This window comes from Thermobia domestica, chromosome 3 (genome assembly GCF_964235325.1).
Source record: "Thermobia domestica chromosome 3, izTheDome1.hap1.1, whole genome shotgun sequence".
Lineage (NCBI taxonomy): Eukaryota > Metazoa > Arthropoda > Insecta > Zygentoma > Lepismatidae > Thermobia > Thermobia domestica.
The window spans coordinates 84137766-84159034 of record NC_137456.1 but is presented as its reverse complement, the minus strand read 5'-3'; the positions used below and the strand labels follow the sequence as shown (position 1 = coordinate 84159034).

Below are 21269 nucleotides of genomic sequence, written 5' to 3'. Positions count from 1 at the left end.
AAGAGAAGCGCGATAAACCCCACACATACGGTGTTTGTCCACCATAAAGCTCACGCTGGGATCAAACCAGAGACCCCCATACACCACGGGTGAGCGAGCGCTCTATCACTTTTTCTTTTAAATAACTGATCAATCGAACCTTTCTCAGTTATTTTATTTCCCTAATCACCATACTTTGCCAAATTTCACTTTTTACCACTAATCTTAAAGTAGGGACGGAAACACCGAGGACAGTTGAAATTCCGACCACGCTCTTCAGAGAGGCTCGAACCGCCAATAAATTGTACCTGATGATCCGAAGACAAGACCACTCGGCTGTTGCAATTGGTACCGCTAATTCACCGCGGCCCTCATTAGTATTACAAATATCACACATAAAAGTCATTAATGTCTCTGTCAATATGTATATATATATGTGTGTGTGTGTCTGCGTGTTGCGTATGAGTCAATAAAAGTGACAGACGAACTTACGATAAGTTGCGTACAATCATATGATTATGCTGATGATCTATTCTGATGAACTCATGAACTCTCTCTCTCTCTCTCTATGTATGTAAGTGGTTGCCGGGTACCATGAATCACATCCTGTTCTCTGGCTTTTTTTCTCTCTATTAACATAATGAAAAAAAAAAATGAGATAATCGAAAAAGAAGGCTACTCAAATGTCAACCAAAGTTATTTGCACTGTCTCTGTCATCTTACTCAGAACTATCGATACAATCCAGTATACAATATTGTTTTTCATTTTTATTCGTAAGCGATCTAAACTTCAACCAACTATAAAACGCCTGCCAATTATTTTGTAGAAGGAATTCAGCATTCTATGGATATTTTTAAACTGTGCATCAGTTGCTTAAACCTGGAGTTTATTACAATAGAAAGATAGAACCTCGTGGCAAACAGGGGCAGATCCAGGACGGATTTTTGGGGGGCGGTGGGTTGTAATACTGCTACTTAGAGCTACTTTTAAGAGCTCCAAACTCTAGGATGGGTTTTATTTATTTATAAAAAATAAAAAAAATATTTCCTCTTCTGGGAGGGCGATCACCCCAATCGACCATCTGGATCCGCCACTGGTGACAAAAGGGTTAGCGTATGCGCCTTTGGCGTGAGAGATCAGGTTCAATTTCCAGTGGGAAGTTGTGACCCCGCATTCGCTAACACTCTCGTCTTTGGTGCGAGCCGTCCCGGGTTCGATTCCCAGTGGGGACACTCGATCGAAAAAAATATACAAGCTTTTTCAGCCTAGCCATCCTGAGTGAGGCTTTCCTCATTCATACCAGGCAAACGCCGGGATAATACTTAACAGACAGGTCCCAGGTCGCTTCTATCCTTTCCCAATCCTTTCTTCCTTCCCTTTCCTCCGATAGTGTGAAAGCTAACGTGACTGGCTAACATGGCCATAGATGCCGAAAGCCCAGAAATCTAATTACTAATCCTAATTCTAATTCTAATCCTAATCCAATGGGAGTTATCCAATGGTATATGCACAAACTGCAGGGAGTGATATCAAAACTAGTTAATTTGGCCATGGACATCGGCAAAATGGTACATTAGGCAGTTGCGCAGGAGTATCGCACATCTTTCTGTTCCGTTCCAATTGTCAGGATTCGATTGTCGATTCCAAGTTGGCAACCGTGTCACTCGTACATGACACAGGATTTGACAACATGTGAGAGGATTTGACAACATATATATAAATTGATCACACCAATCTGAACAAAATGACGTACCGGTAGTTGAGGCAAATTACTTTTGTGAGCAGTTTTCGAGAAATCGAGATGCCGTTAAATAGTTAGACGTTAGTTGCCAATTTGATGTTGTTAGTTTCTATTCTTCTGGAAAAAGCTTTTAAATGCAATTATGTAAGAAAAAAGTATTGATTTTAAGTAGCACGTTATGACTATTGTCCTTTTATTTCTGCTGACAGTGACGCACATACTCCTTAACAGAGTAGCATACACTCCTAGCAGTGATGTATATAATGAAAACTGTGGCCATCACACCAGATGACACAAGAATAAGAGAAAACGTTGCTACGACACACATACACTTTTGAGTTGTTTATATTTATATTACGCACGAAAAAGACAGAATAAAAGGAAGAAACATTTGACAAATCCTGAAGTTCAAATTATTGCCTATCGTGTCAACAAATAAGAAGTAAATCTTCGGGGTCAGAAAGATTAATGTCAGCAGGATTCATACCCGTAGCTAAAGGTGACCAGGCGATAGAGGTCTGCAAGGGCTAGGACTTACAAAGCATATATCACCTTGGGTTCGGGCCGAGCTCAGGTCGTAAATTTTTAAATATACAACCATATTTCTCGGGTCTTTTCGGGCCTAATTTTGTAGATATGCTGTACAACGATATTTATCGGACCGTTCTTTCTAGAGAGCTTTTAAAGCGCATCTAAATTTGTAACTTGAGACACCCACACTAAAAATCTGATTATATCATTGTGCAATTGAGAGTAAAGCTAACTATGTAGTGGAGAGGAAAAACTACAAGTAACAGAAACAAATATGCTTAGTTTATACATGAGTGAAAGTTTGAGCAGTCAGAGTGTGGATTCCACTCTTTTTCTTCACAGCAATCAACAATGATTGCTTTCAGGACTATCTGAGTGAGTTCAGCAGACATTCATTTCCATAAGAATTTGCTCGTATTGACTTTTTTTTTTTTTTTTTAATATTAGGAGTATTCATTTTCAATTTCATGAGAATTTATATAAATGAAATGGAATGAAATATTTAGTTTAGAGTTGCACGATTATGCACCGAGGCTAAGGGAGACGGAATTTATATAAATGACCATTTTCTTTAGAGAATTCATATAGTTAGTAACTGTAAACGATAACCCATATTTCGTTATTCTCTCAGAATCATGTAAGCTTTTAAACTGCAAAATTAAACCTCTAATAGTTGTAAATAAAAAATACAATTTTGCGTTAATTATTAAGTTTCTGTAATTCGGACTTATTTCGGGCTCATTTGATTATCACACGAGCTCGGGCTGGGCTCGGGCCTAACGGCTAAAATATATTTCGGACTCGGGTCGGGCCTTACATTATAAATTCACGGACCGGGCCGGGCCCAGGCTAAAAATTCCAGGCCGTGCAGACCTCTACCAGGCGGGGCTCAGGTCTCCCTTGAAACTTTTATTTTTTTTAAAAAAAGACAAATATTTACTGAGAAAAAGCAGCCAAAAATGTCATATGAAAGAACTCAAAATAATGGCGTTCCCGTATTTTAGTAGTCTGGCTACATGTCTGGTGGAATTTCAAAGAAGCTATATAGTGTATTTCATATTGAAATTTTGTAGAGAAGGAAAGAAAAACCCGCACTATAGACGTATTAGTGTTAACCTTTCTTAAAAATATTTTTTAAAAAAATGTTTAAAGTTGTTTGTCATATAGAAAAACCACCAGGATGGTTTGAAGTTTGTTCCCATGTTAAATAGTTTTACTTACTCACTATGTAAACCAACTTAAAGTACGTACTTGACTGCTCTCATACAAATTTGATTTGGTTGAGCCTACCGTTTTCGTTGCCTTGAAGACCTGATGAACTTGGAAGAAATTTTCTGTAAAAACAGTATATTTGAGGTCACTTCTAAACAACAAATTTAGTTCTCAATCTTCCCGTGTGCACAACTATATCAGACGTATAATGTATTTCAGTGTTAATTGGCAACTAACAAACTCTGTATGAGGAAGTAGTACACCACCACGGTTTCATCCGTAATATTTGGAAATAATCTTTTCTCATGCAGCGTCATTCGTCAGTGTGAACGTCATTCAGTTTCTCACATTGCTAGTGTATCCATTATCTTATTGATCGTGAGAAAAAAACATATGTATGTATGCTGTTTTCCTTAAGAAGAAAATTTCCTTATTCAAAATGTACGGATCAAGATGTCACTACCAAAATTTGAAAACAGAAATGAAATGCTGCCACTATATAACATTGACCAGGAAGAAGAGTAGTGATATATTACTAGATTTTTTTTTGGGGGGGGGGGTAAGTATACGCTCAATTATTGTCAAAAATATAGCATATACCTACTCATATCTTCTATTACATCTCTGATTTAAGGTCAATACAGTGACCCTGGGTAGCGTAGTCCCTAATGCTTTCGTCTTTGGTGCGAGCCATAATGGGTTTGATTCCTAGTGAGGACAATCGGTCGAAGAGGTGTAAGGCTTTTCGTGTGTTGCCTCTAACATATCCGGCGAATGTCAGGATGGAACCTAATATACAAGATATATTTTATCGATATAAAGGTCATCACCCATACTTCAAGGCAACTTGAGGCAATTTGGGGAAAATAGGTCTTTATTAATTGTCCTTCTATATTGGAGCAGCTCGTAAGGTTTTGGAAACAAGATAAACAAAATCGTGTAAAGTACCTATTTCACACACTTTTCGAGAAAAAAATAACGATTAATCTTTTAATTGTTACCGTTTTTTAAACATGATTATCAATTAAAAATTAATTCCTGTAATATTTAAAAGATTTAATAATAATAAAAATTCTTAACTGGTTGATTTAGTCGCTAACTTTTATAATGGATTAATTAAAAGCCTGATCATAACTAAGCACAAAAGAAAGAACAAGAGATTATGTAATTATAGCAGGTCTCATAAGATAATAGCGCCACGTTGGTGAAAAACGAAAAGAATAATAATAAGCACCCTCAGTTTTTAATCATTATGACGTATATTTCGTCATTACAGCACAGATTCGCCAAAACTCTTGGGATGAGAGTACTCGTGGAGAAAAATCGTGGAAACTCGTGGAGAAAAATCAATACTGGAAACATATTTCTTAGAATTCGTAAATACTAACGCTATCTCATTACTTGGAATTACTTTTGTACAGTACTGAGATAACAGAGTTGGCCTGTTTAAGAACAGTTTCTGGTACTATTTGGAATGTGAGAATCAGACAAGTAAATGGAAGCGAAGAGCAAAACTTGACAACAAACGAATGCATTCACGGCACATTATAAGGTTGACAGGTTGAAAGAAGATATAGAAGTTGTATTGGTTGAATACTCCACAGGATAAATGAAAGGTCCATCATTTCCTTTCTTGTAGCTGCACGTTTCACGAGAATCGCGACATTCATTTAACTTAAGAGATTCTTGTACAATTACACAAAACAATGTCTCCCTGAAGTTATTAATAACGTTTAAACAAAAGTGCGTTAAAGATGTTCATCATCCGTACCTGTCTTGTTTTACTCCCCTATTGATTTATATATATAAAAAAAATGAAGTCTTTTGATATGAAATGGAGAAAACGAAATGAAATAAAATTTGTAATTTTACGTTCCACAGTTTTGTCCTTTAGGCTAAGAAAGACGAACGATTAATAGAACAGAATGACTGTGAATTAATTGGTGGAATGAGAATGTTAGAGGAAACAGGAAAACCCACAGACAGAATGTTGTCCATCACAATCTCGCATGGTAGAGGATCGAACGAGAAATCCATCGCAACAGAGATGGACTCTCTACAATTTCGAATCTTTTTTTCTTTCTTTTAACTTCCGTTAACGAGTTTTATTTTGTACTTTCTCACTTATCATGACTATCGGACTCGATGAGGACACGAACACAGAAAAAGAAAAAAATCCGAGTATGTTCTACAGAGGGATTTGAACTCTCCCTCCTGGCTGTTTGGTGGCCTCTAATTGCTATTTAGACAGTCCTTGTCCTCGTTATGTTCAATAATTTAGAAATTCGATTATGCATAATTTATTCTGAGAACCCAAAGCCCAAACAACGTGATTTTTCAGATGCTAATAAACAATCAAGGTGCCACGCCAAGTTTGATACCAATTGGATGAGTTCAATGTATGGGATATCGTTTTGGAATACATGACGCAAACTTCGATTCCATTCGGATGAGTTTTGAGCAAGTGCAGACTGTTGCTTCGTCCAATATGACGGAATGAAGACAGTGGGAGGAAACGGGAGAATCCTCATCAAAAAAACCAACACACACGGTGTTTGTCCACTAGAAAGCCCATTTGGTTGTACCTGAAATCGAATCAGAGACCCCCGCGCACCAGTAGTAAACGCTATTTCAGTGAACCACGGCGGATACAAGAAAAACTATTACTTGATTTCCACTATTTAAGCGTAACTATTGCTCGATTTCCAGAAAACCAGACGACTTCTTATTATTCTTCAAATTCTTCTTCCTTTTGGAATAATTCAATGGTATTGGTAAATCTATGGAATGGAGAATGAATGTTACACACAGGAATTGACGACTGACATGAGCACTTGGTTATGCCAGGTCTTGGAATCTTATTACGACAAAAAGAAGTCGAAAGTGTGAATGACGCATACGCTATCAATTATTGATAACGATTGAGGTTAACATTTACTCTTGGGATACTGAAAGCCATATCTCACTATCTTCTACCGTTTCTAAGGTGTGGCACGGTGCGTTTTCGTGGTGAAGAAGGAAGACATTTGCCCATTTAATCGCCGATTAAAATGTTTTTCACGGACTCATAAAACATGTTTAGTTCTCCGGGAAGCTCTCGAATAGTAATTCGCTTGTTTGAACAAATCATTTGTGGCACTTTTTTTTTTTTTTTTTTTTTTTGCACGTTTTCATCTGCTTTTGACGTGGAAGGACGTTTCGATCGTTGCTCGTTTTCAACCGACTCCTTGCCGCTTTTGAATCGCCCACACTACTTGTAAACAGTGTCTTCAATGCACCGCTTCATCGCCATACACTGATTTTGACTTTTTTTTTTTTTTTTTTTTGCATATTTTTCAGCTTAGAACATAACAATGTTTGGCCGCGACAGACACTCTTTTAGCACGTCCTCACTCTTCTGCTTCTGGAAGCAAGCTAACAAATCACAACTTCTTCAAAATCGACACTGACTGTATCAAAATTTTAGTCTACCACCGCGTTTCCTAGTTGAAATGGATACAGCATTGATAAATTGTACTGTGCAACTTCATTTACTGTACTTTTTGATCATACCTCGTACTTACACATAGTAGAGCTAAGTTGGAAGGTCTGAATACTAATTCAGATTTATTTTTGATTTTTTTTTTTTTTTTGTATTCAGTGTTTCGAAAAGCGTTTTGTTTTTCATTTTCCTTCTTCAAAAAAATGTAGAGATCACTAGCTTAGATGTCCTAGCAGATAGCACATTATGGTAGCACATAAACGATATGTAATGGGAATTTTTAAAGTGCTCAATACACACTTACTGCACTTCAATATAGCACTTTAATGTATGACGTTATTATATATATATATATATATATATATATATATATATATATATATATATATATATATATATATATATATATATATATATATATATATGTATGTATTATAACGTCACAGAAAAATAAAGCAAGAAAAAAAAAGGAAACCATTAAATTGTTTAAGTGCTGTTTCGTGTCGTCCCGGACGGCTGCCTCCGCGACATTTACAGTCATATGAAAATACATTACATTCAAATCTCCCCATATAAAAAGTAATTATTATTATTATTACGGACTGGAAACAGTTCTTAATTCAAGGCGACCAAAGAGTTATGTAATCCAGGTCTTCAACTTACATAACATCTGAAAAATAACAATTGATGAACATGCGAATGTTTCGGTGATGGTAATTACTATTCGGAGACATTATTTGGGAAGGGCAGGGAAAGGAAAGTTCCTTCTCTGAGTTTGAAAACTACACATATATCAATCAAAAATATAATAATATACTAATGTAATGGTAAAACTCATATGTACCGTGTCATGCGAAAACGAACTAAGCGCCACTTTCGTACTTTTGAGAAAATTACGTTTAAAGGTTCATGTCCAGCATTAGTGTAGCCGTAATCAAAAGTGAAATTATGTTTCTTTTTTTGGAAAGGTGTTTGTTTCCCTCTCTTTTCGATTGTGCAAAACGTTTTAATGCTTATAAGGAACCAATCGTCGCATTTACGTGGATTTTCAAAATTTGGCGCTTAGTTCACTTTTGCATAACACGGTACATATGGGTGGAACACCTTGCCCATCTGTACCCCTCCGACCAAGTAAATCTAAAATGACGCTGCTATAATTATCAGCTTGAAGGTACTTTGAAACAATAATAAGCGATGCCAATCAGATCAGGAACTAAGGGGACTCATTTCCTTCGCGACCACCTTTACAATCCCTGAAACTTTCAGTTGATTTGGTACAATATATGTGTGAATGTGAGTTTGTCAGCTCCTCAAAAATGATCTAGACCTTTCTGTCTTAATCCTCTGGTTACGGATCTGATGGAAATATTTATGTTGACGTTCCGTATGAAAGAAATAAGATCAGCATTTCATTATTATTATTATTATTATTATTATTATTATTATTATTATTATTATTATTATTATTATTATTATTATTATTATTATTATTATTTAGTAAATGTTGTAATTGTATGTAACATAAACATATGTGATTTCTTTCGATAAGTTTCAATTTGAGTAGACAGGATGGGTGATGTGACCACTTGAAACAGGATTGATTATATTAATTTTCGCTTACTGTTGATAGTCTTATTTCCTTGTTTAATGACATCTCTGTAAAACACTTCTATTTGTTTATTTATTTATTTTAAATTACGACAACTGTTGCAACTTTTCGGTATCCGAGTGGTCACAATAGAGTGGATCATGACCTCTTTTAAAAAAGGAGAATATAGTGCCTCAGTGGTAGAGTACGGTTGTATTATCTTGGCACACTTCCCGCCAGTGCACTTGGTGGCTTTTAAAGTATTTTCTGCTAGCACTGACATGAGCGTTTTAGCCCAATACTGTATAGCCTACGTCTTATTGGCTTTGTCGTATAGGTGACGTTAGTTGTCAGCCAGCCCATAAAATGAGGTCTTTGCTATTTGGCGGGTATTTGAAGTGCTTAGTTGCCACTTGTCAACAAGTCCCGTGTTATAGTGATTTGTGAGTGGTGTGGCGTTTTGCTGTGTTTCCTAGCGTATTGTAACCACATGTATCAACTTAACCGTGGCGTGGCAACAACGTGTTGCAGACAGATCCATATTTTAGGCGGGAAGTGTGCCAAGTAAAAACAAACGTACTCTAAAGCGCTCACCTCTGATACGAAGATCTTTAGTTTGATCCCGGGTACGCGAGCTTGTGATAGACAACATTGTGTTTCCACAGAGATGAAAGCTGAACGCATTTAGAAGGAGAATCCGCAGATTCCGGCTACAGGTGACTTTCCTGGAGCTGCTCTTGCTACGACAGGAGAACTGCAATCCTAGAGAATCCATAGATTCCGGCTACAGGTGACTTTCCTGGAGCTGCTCTTGCCACGACAGAACTGCAATCCTAGAGAATCCGTAGATTCCCGCTACAGGTGACTTTCCTGGAGCTGCTCTTGCCACGACAGGAGAACTGCAATCCTAGAGAATCCGTAGATTCCGGCTGCAGGTGGCTTTCCTGGAGCTGCTCTTGCCACGACAGGAGAACTGCAATCCTACAGAATCCGTAGATTCCGGCTACAGATGACTTTCCTGGAGCTGCTCTTGCCACGACAGGAGAACTGCAATCCTAGAGAATCCGTAGATTCCGGCTGCAGGTGGCTTTCCTGGAGCTGCTCTTGCCACGACAGGAGAACTGCAATCCTAGAGAATCCGTAGATTCCGGCTGCAGGTGGCTTTCCTGGAGCTGCTCTTGCCACGACAGGAGAACTGCAATCCTAGAGAATCCGTAGATTCCGGCTACAGATGACTTTCCTGGAGCTGCTCTTGCCACGACAGGAGAACTGCAATCCTAGAGAATCCGTAGATTCCGGCTACAGGTGGCTTTCCTGGCGTTGCTCTTGCCACGACAGGAGAACTGCAATCCTAGAGAATCCGTAGATTCCGGCTACAGATGACTTCCCTGGAGCTGCTCTTGCCACGACAGGAGAACTGCAATCCTAGAGAATCCGTAGATTCCGGCTACAGGTGACTTTTCTGGCGTTGCTCTTGCCACGACAGGAGAACTGCAATCCTAGAGAATCCGTAGATTTCGGCTACAGGTGACTTTCCTGGAGCTGCTCTTGCCACGACAGGAGAACTGCAATCCTAGAGAATCCGCAGATTCCGGCTACAGGTGACTTTCTTGGCGCTGCTCCTGGCACGGCAGGATTACTGAAATCTCTATTCTGGTGCAGATTTTCTGTACTGCTTTGGAACCACATTACCTGGATTGTGAATACGTATCCTTGCACGTAATTATGTTCCGTACATATTTTTTTACATGCTGTTACGAATTCAATGCTTTTTTCCGTATGTTTATTTCCAGCCAGAAGGAAAATTTATATCATACACAAGAATGGAACTGTTTAATGTTCATACACAATCACATAATGTTTATGAAATTACATCACCATGATTTTCTGTATTCTGCATGTGCCAACGGAGGACATACATGAGTCTATTTACGAGGGATGATCAAAAAGTAAGGTTAGAAAGCTCTGCAGTGAAACGTGTATATATTATTTCACACAACAAATATAGTCAACAGATAGTACATACATTAGATTACTTTTCGACATAGTCTCTACATCGGTTAAGGCACTTATCACATCGTGGGATGAGTTTGAAGATTTTCTCCTGGTAAAAATCTTGCCCTTGCGTGTTCAGCCACGTTGTCACGAAATGTTTCACCTCCTCGTCTTAAGCAAAGCAACGACCTCTGAGGTACTCCTTCAAGTGCAGGAACAGGTGAAAGTCGCTTGGAGCGTGATCCTCCTGTTGTCCTGAATCAGCTCCTCCACGCGAATTTTGTTCAAATCTGATGATGCCGTGCTGGGAGGGCCACTGTGCTTCTCGTCGGTGACATTTTCTCTAGCAACCGCAAACTTTCGAGTCTGTGACATGTTGACGAGACATTGCAGATTTTTTTATTACAGACGAGACATTAAACCTCTACCAGTTGCCGTGAACTTCAACCGCAGTTACAAGCTTCGCCTACGGAAATCGAATAACTAAGCAGACTTCTTTGCGACACGAGTTAACCAAACGAGTCGCCATTTGTGTTTACCTACAATAAGCACCGTACGTGACGGGTGGTTGAAACTCTGCACATTTGCCTACTCCAAGTATTAAAATTATCGCACACTGTTGATTCTTTTATAACAGATGAAAAACTCCAGAAATATCAGTCTTGTAACCTTAGTTTCTCATCCTTCCTCGTATTTGTGGCTGTACATAATTGGTCCTGGCTAAGTAACAAACCTGTCCATAGTCTGGTACCAAAATCTTGTGTATGACACATATACAGAATCCTGCTACAGAGGATTTTGTCTCTCCGGATTTTCTAGACTAAAAAGCGCTTCCCCTCTCAGTATGTAAGTTTTCTTATGGTTCAGTCCTCGCTTCAGACATTTTCATTTCAACATTTGCTTCTTAATATTTCACTTTCAATAACCATTCGTCTCCTTTAGACTGAAGGACATAACTGAGCGACTTTTAAAACTAGAAACTTCATTTCATTTCATTTCATGATTATATTTGATATTCAAACATTATTTCGTGGCCCTGCACAGCGTAGTAGATAACGCTCTCCATTTCGGTGCGAGGGGTCCCGGGTTTGATTCCCGGTAGAAACACTCGCGCGAAAGAGTGTAATTGCCTTTTCAGGCTAGCCATCCTGAGTGAGGTTTTCCTGAGTTTTTCTCATTCACACCAGGCAATTGCCGGGATGATACCTAACACAAGGTCCAAGGCCGCTTCCTTCCTTCCCTTTCCTCGGATGGGGTGATCCCCGAGGGATGTCCTTCTCCATACGTGACGGGCTACTATGTCCATAGATGCTATAAGCCCAGAAATCTAATTCCTAATACAAAGCAAACATTTACTCATATATATATATATATATAAATTTAGTTTTAAAGGATAGTTTTCCTGTTTTAAAGTGAAATATATTTTATAAAATGTAATTTAAAGTAATCTTTGAAGATACCATGATTTTGCTCAAAAGTGCACTTTAAAGTTACGTAATGTTATTATAATCTGCCACATACGGATACCATAAGGCTTAAACTATCCCTTAACAAGATATTTAAAAAAAATACCATATTAAGATATACAATAAACAAAAATCTTAAAATGACATGAACTTCGAAGGTCAAACTCTGCCATCGTGAAATTCTGTGTATACCACTATATATATATATATATATATATATATATATATATATATATATATATATATATATATATATATATATATATATATATATATATATATCCCATACACGTATATATGTCATGTGTACATAACACAAAGGAAAATTGTTTAACGTATACATGTCCCTGATTCAAGCTGATAGAATAATATCGCGGGAAAGAAAAGCATGCGTGAGAATTTTCAAGAATACCGGATTCATAATATGTAGAAATGGTGAAACATTGATTGCGAAATTCCACTAAAAGTAAAGGAAAATTGAACAAAATTGCATAAAATTTCATTTCTCGGAGAAAAAAGGTAGACTATATACACACATCAACGTTTATTTTATTTCTTTAAGATTGGCTTTTGCGTAGCAAACTGGGAAACAAATATAAATTTGGATCGCAATTTATAAGTTTTGTACAACATATTCGGCTTTTCGAATTATTATTATTATTATTATTATTATTATTATTATTATTATTATTATTATTATTATTATTATTATTATTATTATTTAGTTATTTTATTCTTTCACACGAAGTAATAAATATTTTTTGTGTATCAGAAACAAGTATGATAAAAGAAAACAAAGTAAGGAAAAAAAGTAATAGCAAATATATTTTAAAGAAGTTCTAACTTTGATATTCCATATATTGTTTAAGGTGGTAGCTGGTTTTAAATGTGTCCGTTTGAAGTTTTTTTTTTCTATAATTAAGTTTTGAAGCCGCAGTGACCTCACAAAACGGTAAATTGTAATTAAGTAGTTCACGAAGTGAATCTCCATGTCTAACGACAAAAACAAAATACCTTAATTTCACACAAATGTTAATTTCCTATTTGTAACCAACTGATACTCGGATCCGGTTTCTTTTTACATTTTTTAAAACGTTTTAAAATTAACTCTAATTTCCTTTCGTCATTTCAATGTAAAATAGTAAAACGTAGCAAAACAAATACACAGTATAATTCTAGACCAATCTATGAAACAAATATGAAAAAAATAGATCAGAAAGGAATACTGCTAAGGGTTCGTGTTTCTAGTAATCTAGTTTTCGAATAGTGAGTTCGAGTCTTGGATTGCGGGAGCGCACTGATTCACTTTCTTTACAGGTAGAATAAAATGTCAAAGAGGATATGGTTTCTATGGTTAATTCTACGGGCAATTTCCAGTAATTTGGTTTGTAGTCGATAGTAGATTGTGTTCTGGAGAGCCGAACGGACATAAAGGGTAACTTCGGGTTTCTAAGGTGATTAATCACTGAGCTTTAACTATATTTATAGTGCACCGATTAGAGGGGAGAAAGTGGGGCAGTGCACCAGGCGAGTGTTGAGCGGGCACCTAAAGGGCAATTTATATATATAAATTGAGGCGCCCGTGTTTACCCCGGGTGACAAACTCTAGTTATGGGTCTGTCTATGTAAGATCGAAAGAGAACCATTCTCAATAATAAACCCTTTTCTGTTGCGAAAAATAGTCTCCTTCGGTAATGCGTTATGATCATTAATGCATCACATTCTGCAAAACGATTATATAGCTTTTTCATATGATCATTCGATTTAATGGAATTTTTAAAGTAGTCAACTTCAATGGATGCTCACTGAAATTTGCTAGGCATGTCACAAAATTTTCGATAGTTGCTGCTTAAAACTTCATTCAGTATTAAATTTGAAAAAAAAAAGAAGAAAAACAAGAGAAAACTACTATACATGGATTTTATATATGGCGTTATCAATGGGAAACGTTTTTTCCCCTCTCCGCTGGCCTTATGGCTAGTGCGTGCGCTTTTGGAGCACGAGGTTTCGGCTTCGATTCCCGATTGAAAGTCGTAGAATTTAAACACATTACAGTGGTTCGGATTACACCTTAAGCTGTAAGTACATGTCTCATAAAACATTTTTTTCTACATGGAAACCAAGTATTTTGGTTAAAACCTCTGTTATGGAAATGATTTATTAGATGGGATAGTACGAAGCATATCTTCAAACTTGGAATTAAATACTGATTGAACACGAATGAGTTTTGGGTTGCATAGCCTCCAGGTTCTGAAACAACCTCACTGATGAAGTAAATGAATATACGACTAAACAAAATACAACCCGTTATAAATATACGTTTTGTTGAATAGTTATAACTTGTAGGACATGAAGTGTTACCTCACATATATTCGTACAGGTATAAACTAAATGACTACGTACTACACATATACTAAACACAACCCATTTTACGCAAATAAAAAGTTTGTGTCATCATCATCATCATAAGTATTGTGCCACCATTGGCAAGTCGCTGGACGGAAATGAGAGGTTTCCATACACCTCGGTCTTCAGTTGACCGCTTCGTCTTCACGTATGATTTTCCTGCTTGAATACTGTCGATCCTCATTTCAATTACACCTAAAATTATTCTTTCCTTCCCCACTAATTGCAATACCTTCTAATTTGTTTTCAGCCCGATCTAGCTAAATTTCTTCACTCTTCTCCACATCCACATTTCGAAAGTCTCCAATTTTTAAATCGCTTTTACGTAACGTCCATGCTTAAGCTCCATACAGTACAAAACTGCACACAAAGGACTTCGTGAGGGTTTTCTTTTTCCTTTTCAATTTTAATTCAAGAATATAATATACTTCACTCCCTACCTTTCACCATTCCTATTTTTGCTTTCATTTTACATTCGCACTTTATCTCATTATTAATAAAACTACCCATATATCGAAAACAAGTCACATGTTCTATTTTCTCCCCTGCTACTTCAATATTTAACACTAGCCGCTTCATTTTAGTCACCATGGCTTTTGTCTTTATAACTTTTATTTTCATCGCATATCCGACGCAGTTCTTCCTCAAATTTTCTGACATCTTATTAATTTTCTTATTATGTTGATGTTCCCCAATGTAAATGCAATGTTTCGCAGTGTAAACTCACTCCTCAAACAAATACTTGTTTCTTTTTAGTTTAATATAAGTGTAAACTAATGAGGGTCGTACGGGAATTGAATCCAGGGCTTCTTACATGAAAAAGACTGCGATAATAACTCTGAAACTTGGGAGCCTTTATGAGTAAATGTTTGTACGCAAAATAAGATATCCATTAGATATTTTTGTCAATGTTTTTTGATCAACAAACTAAATTGAACATTTTTTTTTTTTGCGTATTTTATATTATCTAAACTCTATTCAATAGCTGGCACGGTGACTCCATGGTAAAGCAGCCCTGATATGTGGGGTCCTTGGTTCGATTCCAGGCCAAGTAAATATGTGGTGGACATCATATCCGTGAGTTTTCTCGGTGTACCTTCCGTTTCCTCCCACGTTCTAATTCCACTTATTCCATCATCATTCACTTTCCTGAACATTCATCTCTCTTAGTCTAAAGGCTATAATCGTGTGAACGAAATAGTTCCACTTTATTCAAAGATTATTTCAATTCTGCTTTGACGATCAAAAATTACATCACGAAATATTTCTATACAGAGATTGGTCTTCAGCAAGCTCACCTCCACTTTTTTCTTTTATTAAATAAGTTAAAGACAATGAAGAATGTAAAATAATGTAGGAAATAAGTCAAATAGTGCCTACTAGGCGCTATTATAAGAATTGATAATTGTTTTCGAAACCTTTAATATAGTGTATAAATTTGGGTGCTCAACACTTAAGACGTGTGTAAATTTAAGTGCTCAACAATTATGACGTGTAAAAATTTGAGTGTTCAACAGTTATGGCATGTATAGATGTAGGTGTTCAACAGTTATGACATGTACAAATTTGGGTGTTCGGTAGTTAAGACATGTATAAATTTGGGTGCTCAACGGTTATGACGTCATAAACTGCACATTCAAATCCGTGGTCTATAAAAAAAACGTTTTGGAAAAGGTTATTGATTTATTTAATAGCTTTTTGTAGATACTAGATGGCTAACTTTCTAAAAAATCTTTCATATATATTTCATTTTTTGTAAGTCATTTAGTATCTTTTTTTTTAAAGGAAGGAGTTTCCAGCAATGGTGGATCCGTTAACGAAGTGCCTACCACGGAAAATGAAATTAAATATTTAGCATCCGACGATTATGTTCTTTAGGCTGAGGGAGACTATGATTAAGGCAAGTGAACGATGATGGAAGAATTGTCGGAATGAGAAAATGGGAGGAAACGGAAGTGCTCCGAGAAAACCCACGGACACGATGTTGGCAACCACAAATTTACTTGGTCGGGGGTGGCACTAGGGACATCCGGTCCAGTGGTAAACGCTCGACCACTGAGCCACCGTGCTCCTCGTGCCTAAACAGATTTTAAATTAGAGCGTAAATTCGTAATATATCTATCATAGTCTGGGTTCTCGCTACTCCCCCAGTTTTTACCTTCTAAATCCGGCCCTGGTTTCCAGCAGGAAGAAAGATGACATTCAAAAATGAAATGAAATCTTTGAGTTTTACGTCCCACGGTTATGCCGGTGAGGCTAAAGGAGACGGTGATGATGAGTAATGAATGAAGATGGTGGAATGAAGAAAGTGGGAGGAAACGGGAGAACTCCGAGAAAACCCACGCACACGGTGTTTGTCCACCACAAAGTTCATTTGGCGGGGGCTGGGAAGATGACATTCAAGAATATAGGCATATAGGAGATAAAGCCTGCACTTAAAATTGCCTGTCAATGTCAAAATTGCCTTGCTAAATTACGGAAAAACAAAATAATTACGTACAAGGTGACAATATTTTAAAATAGTAATATTTCAGTATGAAAGAGTTTTCTTTTTCGTTAATTTTTACATATTTTAGGGAATGGCTTCTAGTACATTGACCTTATATATTTCTTAATGCATACTCCACGTGTCTTTCTTATTATAAAAAATGAAAAGAAACACAAAATATCTTGTATTTTAACTAATACACTGACCTTAGTGCTCTTCCGTATATGATACTCGCGGTTTGGTCTTCTCCGGCGATCAAGTTCAACTTGAGTAATCCAAGCGTAAGAACACGGAAGTAGCCGTCAAAACAACGAAACTCTTTTAGCATTACTCAAATAAACCTCTTTCAACAAAGTACAGCACTTTTTATCATTCTTAGCGTTTTTTCTTTCTTTCTTTTTTTTTTTTTCCTCTGTTTAATCGCACCAAAACGCAACAGCAACCCGACACGAGTCAAGTAAAACTGACCACTTTTGAAATGCAGTACCACAACGAGACACAAGTAGCGCTAGTCTCGCGTTGCTATAGCAACGGAAAGTTATTCTGTGTGCAGAATGAACAGAATACCAATGAGAGAAATATGTATAGAACATGAAACGAGAAACAGCCTTTGACAAGCTACTCAACAAAGGCGAATCGCGGATGAACGCCAAAGAGCCGACGGGCATATAATGATTAAAAAAAAGTTTACTTCATTTCCTCGACTCCACAGGGACTTTTTCTTTCTTTCTTTTTTTTTACGTTTGAGTTTTCTTTACGCAATCGCGTCTTGTTGTGACACCTTCTCAAGCAGATCAGTCAATAACATTTTAATAACAGACTAGGAAAGCTGAATTTGAGAAGTGAAAACATGTTTCATCGTGTTGAAGTTGCTGTCATATAGTCCAGTGGTTCTCAAGCGCTGTGTCGCGACACATTTGTGTACCGCGCAATCTCATTAGATATGTCGCCAAATTTTAGAATTTAATGAACCAATATATTAGAATCAATTTTGAGACAGGTTGTACCAGTTAAGGCCTCCAACGGCAGCAACGAGTCACTATTTTATAGAAACTTATAATCTTACACTGTTATAAGTGGCGTACCTGAAGGGGGTTTGGAGGTTTCAACCCCCTTGAGAAAGATATAAAATTATGTTAAGATATATACAAAAATCATGCATGTCCTGAAAGGATATGAAATTGAGTGTTGAACCCCCCCTGGCTATTATAATACAGGGTGTAATAAAAAGGCACGGCAAAATTTCAGGGATGTATTCCTTATGGGTAGACAAGCAAAAAATCCATATGACCATATGTCGGGAAATGCTTCGTTAGAAAGTTACTAGCCTAACGGTGTAAAATAGTCACATTCTGGTCGCTCCTTAATGTGACTCAATTTAAACCTCAATAACTCAGTCCCTAATTAAGCTAGGAAGATTATTTTGATAGCAGTGTGTTCCTGAAGGATGAAGCTTTCCGCCGATATGCACTTTATGAGTGTACCCCCAAGCGGGAAGGAATCCCATCTCCAAAATCCTAATGCAAAACACACACAAAAAACACGTAATTACCCTTTCCCGTCCTCCGTGGTACCCGCATATACATAATATAAATATCGACGGAAAGTGTCGACCTTCAGGAACACAGATACCAAAATTATCTTCCTAGCTTAATACGGGGCTGAGTTATTGAGGTTTAAATTGAGTCACATTAAGGAGCGACCAGAATGTGACTATTTTACAGGGTTAGATGGCTCATTGACCGTAGCTCTGTAACGATGCATTTCCCGACATATGGTCATATGAACATTTTTGCTTGTCTACCCATAAGGAATCCACCTCTGAAATTTTGCCGTACCTTTTTGTTACACTCTGTATATATATATATATATATATATATATATATATATATATATATATATATATATATATATATATATATATATATATATATATATATGATTTTATTTAAAAGAATCAAACAAGTGTGTCACGATATCGTAGGCGTACGTTTAAGTGTATCATCCGTTAAAAAAGGTTGAGAACCACTGTTATAGTCTACGTGATTATCCCTATTATTGAAAATAACATGTTTAAATGATGGAAAATATCTGTATATACAGGGTGGATAGGGATGGTATCGAGACGAGACGAGACGAGACTTTGTACAGTCTCGGTCTCGTCTCGGTTTAAAAATAGCTGTCTTGGTCTCGGTCTCGTCTCGAGTCAAAAATCGCCGTCTCGGTCTCGGTCTCGTCTCGATCAACAAATGCTTGTCTCGATCTCGGTCTCGGTCTCGAGGGCCAAATCTCGGTCTCGTCTCGGTCTCGTCTCGAAAGTCTCGAAATAAATAGGTGAAATTAAAATTGTAAAAGTATTATTATTGTAAAGTTTGTCGTTTCTGTTTCTTATTTTTGGCCTTATTCTTGACTTAGAATTATAGTATGGTGTACTTCTTCAGAGCTAATTTGCTAGCGCTGATGCCTTCCATGCGTATGTTCCAGTTTCAGTCATCAGTGGGTATATCATATCTGGGATAAAATTCTAATAGTAACCCATATTTCAGCAAAAGACTTTCTCATGTGCCTCAGTACTGCCTATACAATTAAACTCTATTAAATTAACTTCAGTATACAGTATTTTATTTCCTTCCTTAGAATAAGAATTGTTCAATACATTCTAACGGATAACGCAACACATAGCAGCATGAATGTATTTAATCGTACCGAAAGTGAAATTTTACAATTTCTCATTTATTATCCAATACATTCTGTTTTGACTGTCATTTTAAAAACATAATATAACGTTTATTATCTGAACAAATAGGGTAAATTATTATTACAATATATTTGGTTTAAAATTGATCAAATGCTTTATTACCGTTTCACATCTACGTGTTTAATTTACACATTATAACACGAAATTCCTGAACTTTGTGGTGGGAGCTATGGCACTCATCTTTGCTATGTGTGGCCTCGGGTTGCATCACGAAACAAGTTAGATTCAAAGTCCGATGTTTCGCATAGTTCGCGTCTAAATTTAAGTACATTCTGTTTTTTATACAAGTTCCTAAAGTTGTAATGCATTACATACGTATACGTATATCCACTGCCGTAACATAGATTAAGCTTATTCCTGAGCTCTTAGCGGTGCATGTGATCTTTATTCGAGAAAACCAATCGTGCGTTCATTACGTTGAAATTTTATATTGATTGAAAATTACTTGCGAAACATGAACTTTCGCTGTATGACTTTCGTTAAATTTTGGATCCAATTTTACCCTAACTTACCTAGTAAATTTATACAGTATATATATAGATCTTAGTTAAGTATTATAGATCTTAGTTAAGGAACCGGTTTTTCGCTTTTCCTGTAAAATTACGAAATTATGACTTGGTTTAGTTTACCTCTGAGGTCTCGATATAAAATCATCACCATCATCATAATCAAGCATTATTAATCCACTGCTGGATGAAGTCTTCCCAAGTTTTCTCTACAACTATCTATCTTGGGTAATTCTTTTCCACATTACTCCCCAGTGGTTCCTGATTTTGTCACAATTTCTTGTATGCGGACATTTCCTAGGCTGTTTTTGTCACGTGGTATCCAATCTAAAATTGTTTTCGTCTATCGATCATAATTTTGTCTTGCAATATGTCCATCACATTTTCCGATCTATTTTAAACACTATTTCATTAGTACCAGTCATTAGTTGCCAAATAATTCATTTCTATATATTTGGGCTACAAATAGTTCATATCCTCTACTTTTGGAGCACAGACACGCTACTTTTTGATCTTCGGATCAGGCAATACTGACTCAATTATCTAAATCAACACAATGTAAGAACGCCCATTTGTTGTAATGGCTAGTACGCTTGATTTTGGTTCGCATGGTCCCGAGTTCGATTCCCGGTGGCGGTAATGTTCAATGACCGAAGTTTTTCGGATTCCACTATGATCAGTAACTCCACGTCTCCTTTAGCCGCCCTAGCATAATCGTGAGACGTTAAACTAAAACAAAACAAACCAAAAATCAACACAATGTGTATTACTAACTGTAAGTCTTTGAATACTTGCATATAGCTATATGGTATGGATCGAGTTTGAGGTGGTCGGTGGTCAAACTATAACAAATGAAATGCTGTTAGGGTATAATTAAAATTTTTAATAAAGCAGTGTTTTAATCTAAAAAATACACCAGGCCTAAGGCTTAGGGAGAACAACAAACTAGTGCTACTGCAAAGTTGACAGTTACGTTTAATTTCAGTTACAATTTGCTTTTACATGTATTCCTGGAACGAAAACTTTGACATTAACATTATAAGTAGCCCAAAGACTATGAAAAACATCGTGTTTTGAAAACATACTTGCACCATAAAACAAATTACGAGTAATTTTA

The 21269-nt window shown here is 36.7% G+C and overlaps 1 protein-coding gene across 1 annotated transcript in view; it reads right to left on the bottom strand.

Moving 5' to 3' along the window:
- The window catches only part of LOC145680561 (diacylglycerol lipase-beta-like), a 142409-nt gene extending 125069 nt beyond the window's left edge, over positions 1-17340 (bottom strand). The window contains exon 1 of the mRNA XM_081751195.1: positions 17095-17340. The gene's annotated coding sequence lies outside the window, so the exon portion shown is untranslated. The remainder of the gene's footprint in view (positions 1-17094) is intronic.
- Between the last annotated feature and the right edge of the window lie 3929 nt (positions 17341-21269).